Raw genomic sequence first — 13,575 nt, 5'->3', positions numbered from 1 at the left:
CAATCTGGTTGCATTTTGTGGGGAAATCTGCCGACAATCTGGTTGCATTTTGTGGGGAAATCTGCCGACAATCTGGTTGCACATTGTGGGGAAATCTGCCGACAATCTGGTTGCATTTTGTGGGGAATTCTGCCACAAAATGTTTGGGTGGGAGGTCCGAGGTCCGTGGTGTTGCAAGGTCGTGGGGGGGGGGGGAGCATACATTTTTTTTGCTATGGGGCCCAGTCATTTCTAGCTACGCCCCTGCATATATGTGCATAGAATTATCTTGTAGAATATGGTATCCGATAGCCTTTTTAAGAATACCTCCGTATTAGTTTTTGTTCGCAGTTGCTCCTTATTGTATCTTGTCTGGGGAAGCTGCGATAGACCCCGTGAAACGCGTTGCAGAATTGTTGAAGTAAGAATAAACGTTATATTTTACGATATACTACTGTTGTGTCTTCTCTGGGGAGGTAAGTCCACCAGTACTACCCATTTTACACTGTTCTTAATATATTTTATCCTGTTGGCACCTCTGTATTTTTGAAAAATACATTTCAGGAGAGGTTAGCTGTAGCCACCAAAATATTTCCCGCAGGACAGGCTTCTTTTAATCAATATGTATGTATTGTTCTGCGGTGTTTTGCCACCTGTGGGATGAATTTATAAATCAAAAGGAATCTGAGTAAATCCTGCAGCCAATTTTCCCTGTGATATCTCATAAAGAGACACTGGCATGAACTTTAATCACAGTGCTGGCAGATCAGCAATAATTAAACTGTTGTGAGAGCGCTGCTACACATGTCGCTGCTTCGCAGCTAATTACAGCTAAATCCCAGGTTACAACTGGCTATATTTCTGTCTGCAGGGAGGTTCAATCACCGAGGAAGACGGGTTCCGGGAGATGAAATGTCAAGGTAGGTGCACCGTGCTTCGGTAATGAGCAAAGTATTTATAGCTGAATAGTTTCTTCTACCTTGATAAGGAAAAAAAAATAAAGTAATAGTGGCGGTAACCAGGCTACAGTAAGTCACCTGTATTGCCTACAGTGCTCTATCGCTCGCTATTTCTGTAGCGATAAAGAAAACAATATTTGAATATGCAAATTCCAGTTTGACAACGACAGGAATTTGCATTGGTGGAAACAGAACGTTGTAGCAGGCTAAAGCTACGTACACACATACGACAACGATCGTTCGTTGTGAACGACGAACGATCTTTTAATTGATGAAAGAATGACTTAAGCAAAAGTAGCTTTTAAAAGTGTGTAATGATCTGATCGTTTGTTAACAGCCGATCCGGAACAATGTCACAGCAGAATACAGGAAAATGCGTGTTTTCTGTGACGGGCTCACATCTAGCCATTATTATATCTTCTGTACAGTGAAGATGTCACATACTGTTCCTGGAAGTGACATCATAGGAAGTTCCGCCCGCACATAACGAACAGTTCAAAACAATGCTGTCTGACCAATGACTGCATTTGGGTAAAGTTGCAGCACACTCATGGAAAAGCTTCCACATGGGTCCCATTAGCTTTAAAAAACGTGTGATCCCCCGTGTGATCCAAATCCCTGCCAGTGGAAAACAGTCCAAAGAGACAGCCAGCAACACAGGGGGCAAAAGAGACACAGGGTGGGACAGCCAGCCCCATGGGGGGTATAAGTAACAGAGAGATAGCCGGGGGCGAAGCAGTAAATATAGGCGCATGCCACAAGCGGACTAATTGGGTGCCGCCATAGGTGCCAGTGTATTTTAGCGGTATTTGGGCACCCAATAAATAGCGGGCACAGCGCCCGATAAATAGCAGGTGATGACACAGAAATTCCAGCTCAAGGCGCAAGTGGCAGAGCTTGAAAATTCGGGGTTCAGCTGTGGGGATGGGGTGAGCAGGTGATTAGGTGTTAGGTAGGTAGTTTGTGCAGGGGGAGAGGGCTAAACTTGCAGTGAAGAGAAAAAAAAACGTATGATATAATGAATTGTATGTGTAGTACGGGTAATTCATAGAACATTAGTAGCAAAGAGAAGGGTCTCATATTTTTATTTTGTTATAATGAGAGACAGGTTAAGAATAGTCCATCAGAAAAGAGCACTGCTCTGTGACTAAATTAGTGGGAGAGCTCAGGGAAACTCTTTTGCATAGGTAACTGATGTTTCTTATCTCTTCCTGCACTGTACACAATATGAGACTTATATCTGTGCTAATGCTCTATTTCTTAGCTGTGCTACACATACAAATCATTATATCATAAGTTTATTTTCACTTCAGATTCCCTTTAAGGGTTAGGCGTTAGGTAGGTAGTTTGTGGTTAGGGGTCAGGGTGGGAGGGTTCTGTGTGAGAGTAGGGTTAGGCTTAGCTATAGTAAAATATCGGTATTTAATACCAATATTTTACTATCATCACTACTGGGTGTCCAAATTTCCAGGCACCTTTATTTAATGTATATTTAGTGTATATTGTTGACAACTCTGTCCAATCATTATCTGCCAGAATTGATGGGAAGGGATGGGATTCGTTGCGTCATGTATTAGCCAGCGGTGAATTTCTATCCCATGGTGCCCAGTGTGACCTCTGACTTGTGGTCAGCTGGTCAATAGGGATGCATCCAATGCATGAGCAAATGTACATTCCTTGGTAGGCCAATTGACCTCAGGTCACATTATCAGAGGGCATTATGGGATGGAAGTCTGCCAAATGGATTGACAGGAAGTTCATTCTTGGCGCAGTTCCAAGGAGCATACCATTTGCAGGAAACCTGTTTGCAAGCTAGAACTATTTCCTCCTCACTGACCATCACCAGTGAAGGGCTACTACTGACCTGTGAGGAGTGCAGAGGATCACTGAGAGACAAATGATTCTGACTCGAAGGTGCACATAATAAGCCTTATTACAGAGCTGCATACAACCTGCGTGAGATTTGCATGTGAGCTGGAATTAATAACGTCTTATTGGCCATCTCTAGTGACCAGCATGAGTGAGAGAACTCTGTGCAGGCAAGTTCAAGTGTAGAACTGCAGTTTGTCACCCTGATGTTTTAGCAAGGGCCCGTTTCCATTTGCGAATGGGAGCCGAAGCGGCTACGCATCACTTCCGCTCCCATTCGCGTCACTTCTGCTCCCATTCGCGTCAGTGTATAGGAGGATATGGCAGGCGGATGCAGTCCCCACTGCTCAGCAAAACCAGCTCGCACTCGCAATGGAAACTTCCATTGCCATGCATTGGTTACAGTGCAGCCGCGGTGTGCACCGCATACAGTTTCTTTATTTGTTAAAATGTATCTCCACTTTCACTAAGAAAAAATGCAATGATTATCAAGTCGTCATATTTCAAGCATTGCTAGAGGCTGCAATACCTGAGATTACTTAAAGAGGGTTGAACTTCATCCCAGTCAATAGCCGATACCTCCTTCACACTAGAAATCTTTACTTTTCCTCAAATAGATAATCAGTGACATCTGTATGGCTGATATTGTGGTGAAACCCCTCCCACGGTGTGATGTCAGGGCCATGGTCCTCACGGTTTGCTGTCTGTGAACCTCATTGCATTTGTGAGAAACAACAGCTTTTTCCAACTCCCAAGCTAGTAGTATCTCCCTCTGTGCATAAAACTCTCAGAAAGGGCTTATTCACACCTAGGGCGTTTTGCATTTATTTGAGCGCCTGCAATTTAAAAAAAAAACCTGAAATTGCTAGTGCAATGAATCCTTATGGGACAGTTCATATCAGCGCTTTCCACTCAGCAAAGAGCTGCATGTACCATTTTTGGGGCGATTTTGCTACAATGGAAGATATAGGAAAAACGCGAAACACTCACGAATTGCTTTATCCGGCAATTGCCTTCATGTTTTTATGAATAAATACATTGTATTTATTCATTTCCGGATCAAAGAGTTCACTTCCTGACTTGCGTCATATGATTTCTCCTCCATATGCATATGCATGGTAGAATGAATGTGTTATTGAAAAAAAAGCCATCCTATCTGTTGGGGTGAGAAAGGAACAATGTGCTTAATTACCTTCTTGCAGACTTATGAACCAATAAGTAAGACAGTGAGAACAGAGTTCTGGGTATCTTTATCACCAAGCTGGATTCTGGTGCCATGGTTTCCACAAAGTTTCCTTAAAAAAAGTTATAGCAGACTGAAATAAAAATGCAATACTTCATGGTATTCTGTTACAAAATAACTCGTATAGCAATAACTTCTTATTATTGAGATAGATTTTTGTACTAAAGCGTAATAACCTTTTAAATTCTAACGCCATGTGCTAAAAGCTGCTAATGGAGTTGAATGGTTGGGCTCAGTGTAATTTGCCTTCTTAAAACAGAAGATATTCAAAAGGTAATTCAGCTTTAACGTGTACCTGAGACAACGGGACATAAAACTTTTATACGTAGCTGGGGCTTCCTCCAGCCCGCTACACATCGATCGCTCCCTCGCAGGCAACCTCTGCCTCCTGGATCCATGGGTAGAAGCTCTGTTATCTTCGGCCAGTCCGCCTGCGCACGCTCCCCATGTCGCTCCTGGGAGCCTTCTGTGCCTGTGCAGTAGTATTGCTCCCAGTCGCGGGAGTGTGACCGGGTGTGTGCGCGGCCAAACCGCGCATGTGCAGTACACCCTGACTCGCAAAGATAACAGAGCTGATAGATCCAAGAGGTGGAGGTTGCCTGCGAGGGAGCAATCGGTGTGGAGGGGACTGGAGGAAACCCCAGGTATGTATAAAACTTTTATTTCCCGTCGTCTCAGGTTCAATTTAAGTGGTCAACTGTGCTTACCCACAATGCATCACTACTGAATATGCAAATGATCCCTTTATGTCTCTGAAGCCAGGATTACATCCAGAAACTACTATACTGAGGGCTTTTCAGTCTCTTTCATGGGCGTCCGCAGAAAATTTTCCAGGGGTGGGCAAAAAGTGGGGAGTTAAAAATTTGGGCTGGTGTTGTGCGGCGCGCGTAGCGCGCCGCGCCGAAAAATGGGTGTGGTCATGAACCAGAATGTGGGTGTGGTCGTGGGTGGAGACAAGTTTACATGAACTAAGCAATGGTGGGACATTAGATTAGGACAGTGGTGGCGAACCTTTTGGAGGTCGAGTGTCCAAACTGCAAAGTCACTTTACTATCACAAAGTGCCAACAGCAATTTAAACTAAATACAAACGTTTTAGCTCATACATGAACATTATGGAAAATTAAGTTGAAAATAAACTGTGAAGATAAACAATTTCATCCATCATACTCCTGAAAAAAATTATTCATTTTTTTTAGAACCTCCCAGTTTCATTTTCTGTTTTAAAAAGCAGAAAAAGTAGGTTTAATGCTATTGTCTCATATGATGATGATTCAGCTTTTTCCATAGTCTCGCAGTTAGCAATCATGTGACCCCCAACAAGACAAATTCAGCAATCATGAGGCCCCCCCCATCAAGACAAATTCAGCAATCATGAGGCCCCCAACATGACCAACTCAGCAATCATGAGGCCCCCAACAAGACAAATTCAGCAATCATGAGGCCCCCAACAAGACAAATTCAGCAATCATGAGGCCCCCAACAAGACAAATTCAGCAATCTTGAGGCCCCCAACAAATCATGAGGCCCCCAACAAGACAAAGTCAGTAACCATGAGGCCCGCAACAAGACAAATTCAGCAGTCATGAGGCACATAAATAGACAGCTTTTCACATAAATAGGCAGAATGCCCCCTTAATATGTAGACACCTCTCACCTGGCAGCAGTTCCCCAAAATACACTCAATCTGACAGCAGTGGTTCCCCAAAAATAGGTAGCCCCAGGTCTATAGGTGTCCCCAGAATAGGTGGCCAGCGGTATAGATGTCCCCAGAACTGGTAGCCAGGGGTAGAGATGTCCCCAGAACAGGTAGCCAGGGGTATATGTGCCCAGTATATGTAGGCAAGGGTATATGTCCCAGTATATGTAGGCAGGGGGTATATGTCCCAGTATATGTAGCCAGGGGGATATGTCCCAGTATATGTAGGCAGGGGTATATGTCCCAGTATATGTAGCCAGGGGTATATGTCCCAGTATATGTAGGCGGGGGTATATGTCCCAGTATATGTAGGCAGGGGTATATGTCCCAGTATATGTAGGCAGGTGTATATGTCCCAGTATATGTAGGCAGGGGTATATGTCCCAGTATATGTAGGCAGGGGTATATGTCCCAGTATATGTAGGCAGGGGTATATGTCCCAGACAGTATATGTAGGCAGGGGTATATGTAGGCAGGGGTATATGTCCCAGACAGTATATGTAGGCAGGGGTATATGTCCCAGACAGTATATGTAGGCAGGGGTATATGTCCCAGACAGTATATGTAGGCAGGGGTATATGTCCCAGACAGTATATGTAGGCAGGGGTATATGTCCCAGTATATGTAGGCAGGGGTATATGTCCCAGTATATGTAGGCAGGGGTATATGTCCCAGACAGTATATGTAGGCAGGGGTATATGTCCCAGACAGTATATGTAGGCAGGGGTATATGTAGGCAGGGGTATATGTCCCAGTATATGTAGGCAGGGGTATATGTCCCAGACAGTATATGTAGGCAGGGGTATATGTCCCAGACAGTATATGTAGGCAGGGGTATATGTCCCAGACAGTATATGTAGGCAGGGGTATATGTCCCAGTATATGTAGGCAGGGGTATATGTCCCAGTATATGTAGGCAGGGGTATATGTCCCGGTATATGTAGCCAGGGGGATATGTCACCAGAAAAAGTGGCCATGTGTGCAGGAGGAGGGGAGCAGCGGAGAGAAGAGGGAGAGCTATGGGCACTCACCTTAGGGGGCTCTCCCTCCCTCTCTCGCTCTCCCCTCCGGAGTCCGGAATGAAGTGTGCAGCGGCTGGCAGCGGTGGGCGGAACTTACCTCCTCTCGTCGCACGCGCCGGATGGATTAGCCGCTACTCTGGCCTGATCCAGACCAGAGTGCGGCACCAGAACTTCCGGCGCAGGAGCGAGAGGAGGTAAGTTCCGCCCACCGCTGCCAGCCGCTGCACACTTCATTCCGGAGGGGACAGCGAGGGAGAGAGAGACCCCTAAGGTGAGGGAAGGGGGGGAGACGTCCGCCCTTCCCCACTGTGCCCATAGCGCTCTCTCTCTTCTCTGCGTGTTCCCCTCCTGCTGGCTGCACGGGCACGCGGCCAGGGGGGGGCAGCGGGCGGCCAGGCTCGGGCAGATGCCCGGTTTTGCCATATGTGCGGACGCCCATGGTCTCTTTGCATACATGCAAAAAGAACGTCGGGAAAAAAGGGCGCGGGGTGTAAACGATAAGTGGCAATAACATTTATAAAAAATATTGTGTTGTATTTCGTTTACAATAATGCTTTACAAATAAAAAACATTAAATAATGTGTATGAGATCGCAAACTGTAGAAACCATTAATCTTCCCTGTTTTGAAAGTGAAACTTATAATTGCGTTTGTTAAAAATTATAATATATGTATAATCATTATAATTGAATAATATTGTGTATAACATTCATTTATCGTTTCTTCATGTAATAAAATCCGTAAATATTGTTTGTAACAATGAAAAATACCTGTAGTAAAACATTTGTAAATATTACTAAAATTTTACTACAACTAAACCTAACCCTACTCTCACACAGAACCCTCCCTCTACCTATCCCTAACCCTTAGACCCCCTGGTGGTGCCTAACCCTAAGACCACCCTGGTGGTGCCTAACCCTAAGACCCCAGTGGTGGTGCCTAACCCTAAGACCCCCCTGGTGGTGCCTAACCCTAAGACCCCAGTGGTGGTGCCTAACCCTAAGACCCCACTGGTGGTGCCTAACCCTAAGACCCCACTGGTGGTGCCTAACCCTAAGACCCCCCTGATGGTGCCTAACCCTAAGACCCCCCTGGTGGTGCCTAACCTTAAGACCCCACTGGTGGTGCCTAGCCCTAAGACCTCCCTGGTGGTACCTAACCCTAACTTCCCCCTGGTGGTGCCTAACCCTAACCACCCCACTGGTGGTGCCTAACCCTAAATCCCCCCCTGGTGGTGCTAACCGTAAGACCCTCCTTAGTGATCGCTTGTGTGGATAATAATGTTTTACAAATAGTGACTGTAAAAAAAATATTACAATTTACTTACTGATCCCTTTATTATGTGGATAATAATGTTTTACAAACAGTAAGTGATACAATTTTAAATAACATTTTAGTTAAATACATTAAGATATGTTTAGTATATTTGTAAACTTGATTTTTCACGGGCGCAGTTATAAAACGTTTATAATCTCCGGCGCCCTTTTTTCCTGTTCGGCGCCCATCAAGCGATATTTATTATGGGAGTGAATGGCGGCGCCCTTTTTGTCCACTAGCTGCCAGCGCCCTTTTTTTACTGCTTCCGTCTCTTTTAGTCCCCTGTACTTTCTCAGTAGTTTTGGGTCACCCTGAGCTGCTTGGGTATTCTGTTGTGTAGGTATCCCCTGATGACGGCGGAAGGCCGAAACTAGTCGGGACCAGAGCAGGCAAACGTTGCACTGATCGCAAGTATACATTGTTAAGTACCACACGGAGTGGGAAGTGCAATAGCCAGGAGGGTTCCTACTGGAGTAGGACCCTCTGATGTGAGTTTTTATTTGCTTGTATTTTTGGAAAAACTTTATTGGAATAAAGTGTCATTGGAGATCCTTTCCACTGAGAGAACCCTTGTATTTTTTCCTGTGCACTGAGCTGCATTCCTAGGTGCATAAGGAATTTGTGTGGGAGCTCTGGAGGTGGAGGAAGGTTTAAGTCTCATCTTGAAGCGGACCACTTGAGCGCTGCTGTTAGACTGTCAGAGTTCGTATTGGATGAAAAAGGATATATCCTTGGAGCAGCTGCAGTGGAGCAATTGGAGTATAGCTACCGGTTTGGGGCGCCTCACACTTTTCCTGCTATTCTGTTGTACCGGTCCAAGCCCTATCGCATAAAGTCATATCAATCCCTGCCCCATTCACACTGGAGCGTTTTGCTGGCGACTTCTTAAAGCGCTAGTGCTTTAAAACCCTATGGGTCCGTTCTTACTTGGGCGATTTGCATTAATCGCCGGCGGTTTGCGTAGCCTGCACCATTTTTAGGCGATTTCTTGGCGATCACGTTTCAGTGCTATAGAAGCGCTAAACGCGATGGGGGAAAATTTCTGCACTATTCAGTGATTTTTCTGCTGAAAAAATCACTCACGCAAAACGTTTTGTGATTTCAAGAATGAATGGGGCCTAACATTCCCAAACAGACTGCATTGTCGCAAATACCTTCTGTTTTAAGAAGCCAAACTAAACGGAGCGTTTTTAGTAGGAGGGCTTTTCGGTCTCTTTTAGTTCCTTATAATTTCCTAGTAGTATGGGTCACCCAAACCGGTTTCAATAATTTTTTATTAAAGAAATTCAAAATATATAAACAGTCACATTCATGACATTAAATGTTTGATAATGCAGTTGACAGTATAAAGTATAAAGTTTACAGTTAAAGTTTACGGTACATAATGAGTAAAGGTACATAAGGTACAATATACAGTGTAGTAGGATAAAGTAAATTGTGTAATATACTGGGTCCCCCCAACCAGCATGCTTTGTGAAGTTTTGTATTAACTTTATTGGAAAATGCTTGTGCAGACACATTTTACATAGGGTCAAGGCCAGATTTATACATTTTCCACCCCTAGGCCAATTTTCTTGTTGCCACCTTTCCCTTTGCAACAGTGCTCCTCCCATTCTATGTGCAGCCCCCTCTTCCATAAATAATGAGCATGTACAGTAGCCCTTCTCTTTCATATGCGTCTCTATTGAGCAGCAGCTCCCCGCTTCCATGTGCTGCAGCCTCCTCTTTCATATACAGTAACTTGTATTTCATGTCCAGCCTCCCCCGTAAGCAGCTGCCGCCCAAAATACTGGATATCTAGCAGAGAACAAGTGACGTTGCAACAGGGGATGTAGAGGTAGCGACCACACCAGGGCCCTTGGGCCAGAGCCCCCCCAGTATAAAGTCTTTATTGGTCCTCTGCCGGTAATGATCACTTCTATGGATGCTTTGAATATTGGTAATCAATAAGTTATTCATCTCCTCTGCTTACACCTCTCTGACATTGTGGTTTAATTGGCAGGTTTTGGGGCACCATATCAATTTTCATGTATGGAATGTTGGGGGGGGGAGGGGGGGGAGGGTAATTTGGTGTCCATGGTAAAAAATGCACTTGGGCCCAAAGCTACACCACTGCTGAGAACCACTTTCAAAATGGTCAGAAAAAACACTGTGTGCAGTTTCTGACTATGTTCAATCAAAAAAAGCTGGCACATCCAAGGTGAATCTTTATTGGTTCCATATTAAACATATAGCCATTGTTTCGGAGCCACGTAGAGCCCCTTTGTCAAGGCACAATTTGCGGAGGGCAAAGATCTGTCTGCCGCTGTAATCAAGCTCCAGAAGGTTCAGGGCCGGACTTTGTACTTTCTAATGCCCTAGGCCCGATGTCACCAACCCCCCCCCCCCCCATTCTGTACAACCCTGACTGGTGATCACTGGTTCGAATGGGCTCCCCTCTGTTTTGCTGCTTTGTCCTCAGTTCAACAAAGAAGCAGTGCATACTCCGTGTAATTTTGCACTGCTGCCTTGATGCACAGCAGCCGATAGTGTTCTGTGTTTGCATACTTCAGAAATGGTGCTCAAGTATCAGCAGCACTTGTCAAGTGCGCATACCCATAACACTCCTAGTACATCCATACAGGAGTGCAAAATTACAATTAGCCTGAGTGGACAGTGCTGCTTCTTTGTCCTCTGTGCAACTAGCTGCAGTCAGAGCCACAAACAGGGGACAGTGCAGTGCAATGGAGAGAAGCCCATCCACAACGGAGAACAGGTAAGTAGGGGGATCCCAAACTACACACGCTGGCATAGATGAACTGTAATGCTAGGTACACATGATGCAATTTTCTGACAGATTTACTGTCAGATCAGTTATTTCTAGTGATGCTCAAATACCCCTTTTTAAAATTCGAGTTTGGTCGAATTCGAATAGTAAATTATTCGAGGTCAGTCGAATATTCGAGTCGAATAATTTTTACTATTCGATTCGACCTCGGACTTCGAGCTCACTATTCGAGTCGGTATTCGAGCTAACTATTCGAGCTGACTATTCGAATTGGCCTTAAATAGCTTCCAACACTTGTTTTGAGAGTGAATGATGCAAGAAACCTCTTTTTTTCCAAGTAACAACAGCAAGTGATTATGTGGGGATGTTCCTTTAAAAAAAAATGTGGAAAGAGAAGTTGTGTCCTTAATTTTGTTCAGTAGTGTTACTGTATATACTTGTTCTTCTTCTTCTTTATCTTTCTTCTTCTTCTTCTCGATCTTCTTCTTCTATATCTTCTTCTTCTTCTTCTATATTGTCTTCTTCTTCTTCTTCTTCTTCTTCTTCTTCTTCTTCTTCTTCTTCTTCTTCTTCTTCTTCTTCTTCTTCTTCTTTCTTCTTCTTCTTCTTCTTCTTCTTCTTCTTCTTCTTCTTCTTCTTCTTCTTCTTCTTCTTCTTCTTCTTCATCTTCTTCTTCTTCATCTTCTTCTTCTTCTTCTTCATCTTCTTCTTCTTCTTCATCTTCTTCTTCTTCTTCTTCTTCATCTTCTTCTTCTTCATCTTCTTCATCTTCTTCATCTTCATCTTCTTCATCTTCTTCATCTTCTTCATCTTCTTCTTCTTTTTCATCTTCTTCTTCATCTTCTTCTTCTTCTTCTTCATCTTCATCTTCTTCTTCTTCTTCATCTTCATCTTCTCCTTCCTTTTCAATATCGTCTTCTTCTTCTTCACGTATTTCTCTTTTCAATTTTTTTTTTAAAGAAATGCAGCTATTTTTGAGCGTAACAAATAGCTGGTGGGCGCACGCATGTTGGAAGCGCCATTGTATGTGCTCCCTGGCAGTGGAAACACAAAGACAGCAGGAGGTAAATTCAGCAGCAGGAGGAGGAGGATGAGTGTGTGGCAGCAGGCAGTCAATGAGGCAGGCAGCTCGCCGTGACATAATAGCCCTGGTACCTAGCGGTGATACCAGGGCTGTAAATAAACACAACAGGAGGTCCCAGACAGCGGTCGTGCAGCCCACATTGTGTCCAATACACAACTGGGACAACACAGTTTTCAACCCGGGCACCTCAGAAAAATTAAACCTTTTTTTTTTTTTTTAATGGTTTGTTTGGTTTTGGTTTTGCAACCAATATAGCTATTGTTTGACGTAATAACTGGTGGCAGAGTGGCAGCAGAAGGTAAATCATCTGTGTACCCTGGCAGTGGGAAACACAGACAGACAGCAGCAGCAGGAGGAGGAATGGAGGAGTAGGCGAGCAGCTATTGTTTGACGTAATAGCTGGTGGCAGAGTGGCAGCAGAAGGTAAATCATCTGTGTACCCTGGCAGTGGGAAACACAGACAGACAGCAGCAGGAGGAGGTATGGAGGAGCAGTGTGAGTGTGGCAGCAGGTAGGCAGCGTGACATAATAGCCCTGGTACCTAGCGGTGATACCAGGGCTGTAAATAAACACAACAGGAGGTCCCAGACAGCGGTCGTGCAGCCCACATTGTGTCCAATACACAACTGGGACAACACAGTTTTCAACCCGGGCACCTCAGAAAAATTAAACCTTTTTTTTTTTTATGGTTTTTTGGTTTTTGGTTTTGCAACCAATATAGCTATTGTTTGACGTAATAGCTGGTGGCAGAGTGGCAGCAGAAGAAGGTAATTCTGTGTACCCTGGCAGTGGGAAACACAGACAGACAGCAGAAGGGCAGTACACAGCAGCCCACTGTAGGTGTAAAATGTGTGGCTGCAGGCGACGTAATAGTCAAAGTGAACCAGGCTGGCTTAGTGAGCAGGAGCCAGGAGGTGGTAAAGGGTGGTAAGGCACATTAACGATGGTTCCGGCAGCCAGTTCATGTCCCCCTCTCGCCGACAACAGGGGCCAGGAACTCGCCTTCCACCCACGCCTGGTTCATCTTGAGAAACGTCAGTCTGTCCACAGACTTGTGAGACAGACGTGAGCGTTTCTCGGTGACCACGCCACCAGCTGCACTGAAGCAGCGCTCGGACAGCACGCTGGAAGGGGGGCAGGACAGCACTTCCAGGGCGTACTGCGCCAGCTCGCTCCAGATCTCCATGCGCTTGACCCAATACTCCATGGGATCAACAGGGGCATCGCTGTCAAGCCCGCTGTACGACCCCATGTAGTCAGCCACCATGCGGGTCAGGCGCTGGCTGTGACCGGAGGAGGATGCTGCTGCATGCATCTCCTCTCTAGTCACTGCTGCCGGAGCCTCTACAGTCCTGTAGAGCTCGTGGCTGAGAGACAGCAGGTCTGTGGGGCGCTTGCTGCTGCTGGATGCAGGCACCTGCTGCTGCCTCTGTGCTGGCTGCTGGACAGTGGGGGTGGAAGGCTGGGGGAAGGCTTCCTCCAAGCGCTCAACAAGGGCCTGCTGCAAGCTCCTTATTTGTTGCGCTGGGTCTCCTCCTGCAGGCGGCAGGAACTGGCTCAACTTCCCCTTGAGGCGTGGGTCCAACATCATGCTGATCCAGATGTCCTCCCTCTGCTTCATCTGGATCACCCTGGGGT

The 13,575-nt window shown here is 45.4% G+C and overlaps 1 long non-coding RNA gene across 2 annotated transcripts in view; it reads left to right on the top strand.

The window, feature by feature from the left end:
* Positions 1–849: 849 nt before the first annotated feature.
* The window catches only part of LOC137541410 (uncharacterized), a 102,658-nt gene continuing 89,932 nt past the window's right edge, over positions 850–13,575 (top strand). For both annotated transcript variants that reach the window (XR_011025158.1, XR_011025159.1), the window contains exon 1: positions 850–899. This is a non-coding gene — a long non-coding RNA (uncharacterized lncRNA). The remainder of the gene's footprint in view (positions 900–13,575) is intronic.

This window comes from Hyperolius riggenbachi, chromosome 12, assembly GCF_040937935.1.
Source record: "Hyperolius riggenbachi isolate aHypRig1 chromosome 12, aHypRig1.pri, whole genome shotgun sequence".
Taxonomy (NCBI): domain Eukaryota; kingdom Metazoa; phylum Chordata; class Amphibia; order Anura; family Hyperoliidae; genus Hyperolius; species Hyperolius riggenbachi.
Note: the sequence above shows the minus strand (reverse complement) of the source record. Positions and strands in the feature narration are given on the sequence as shown.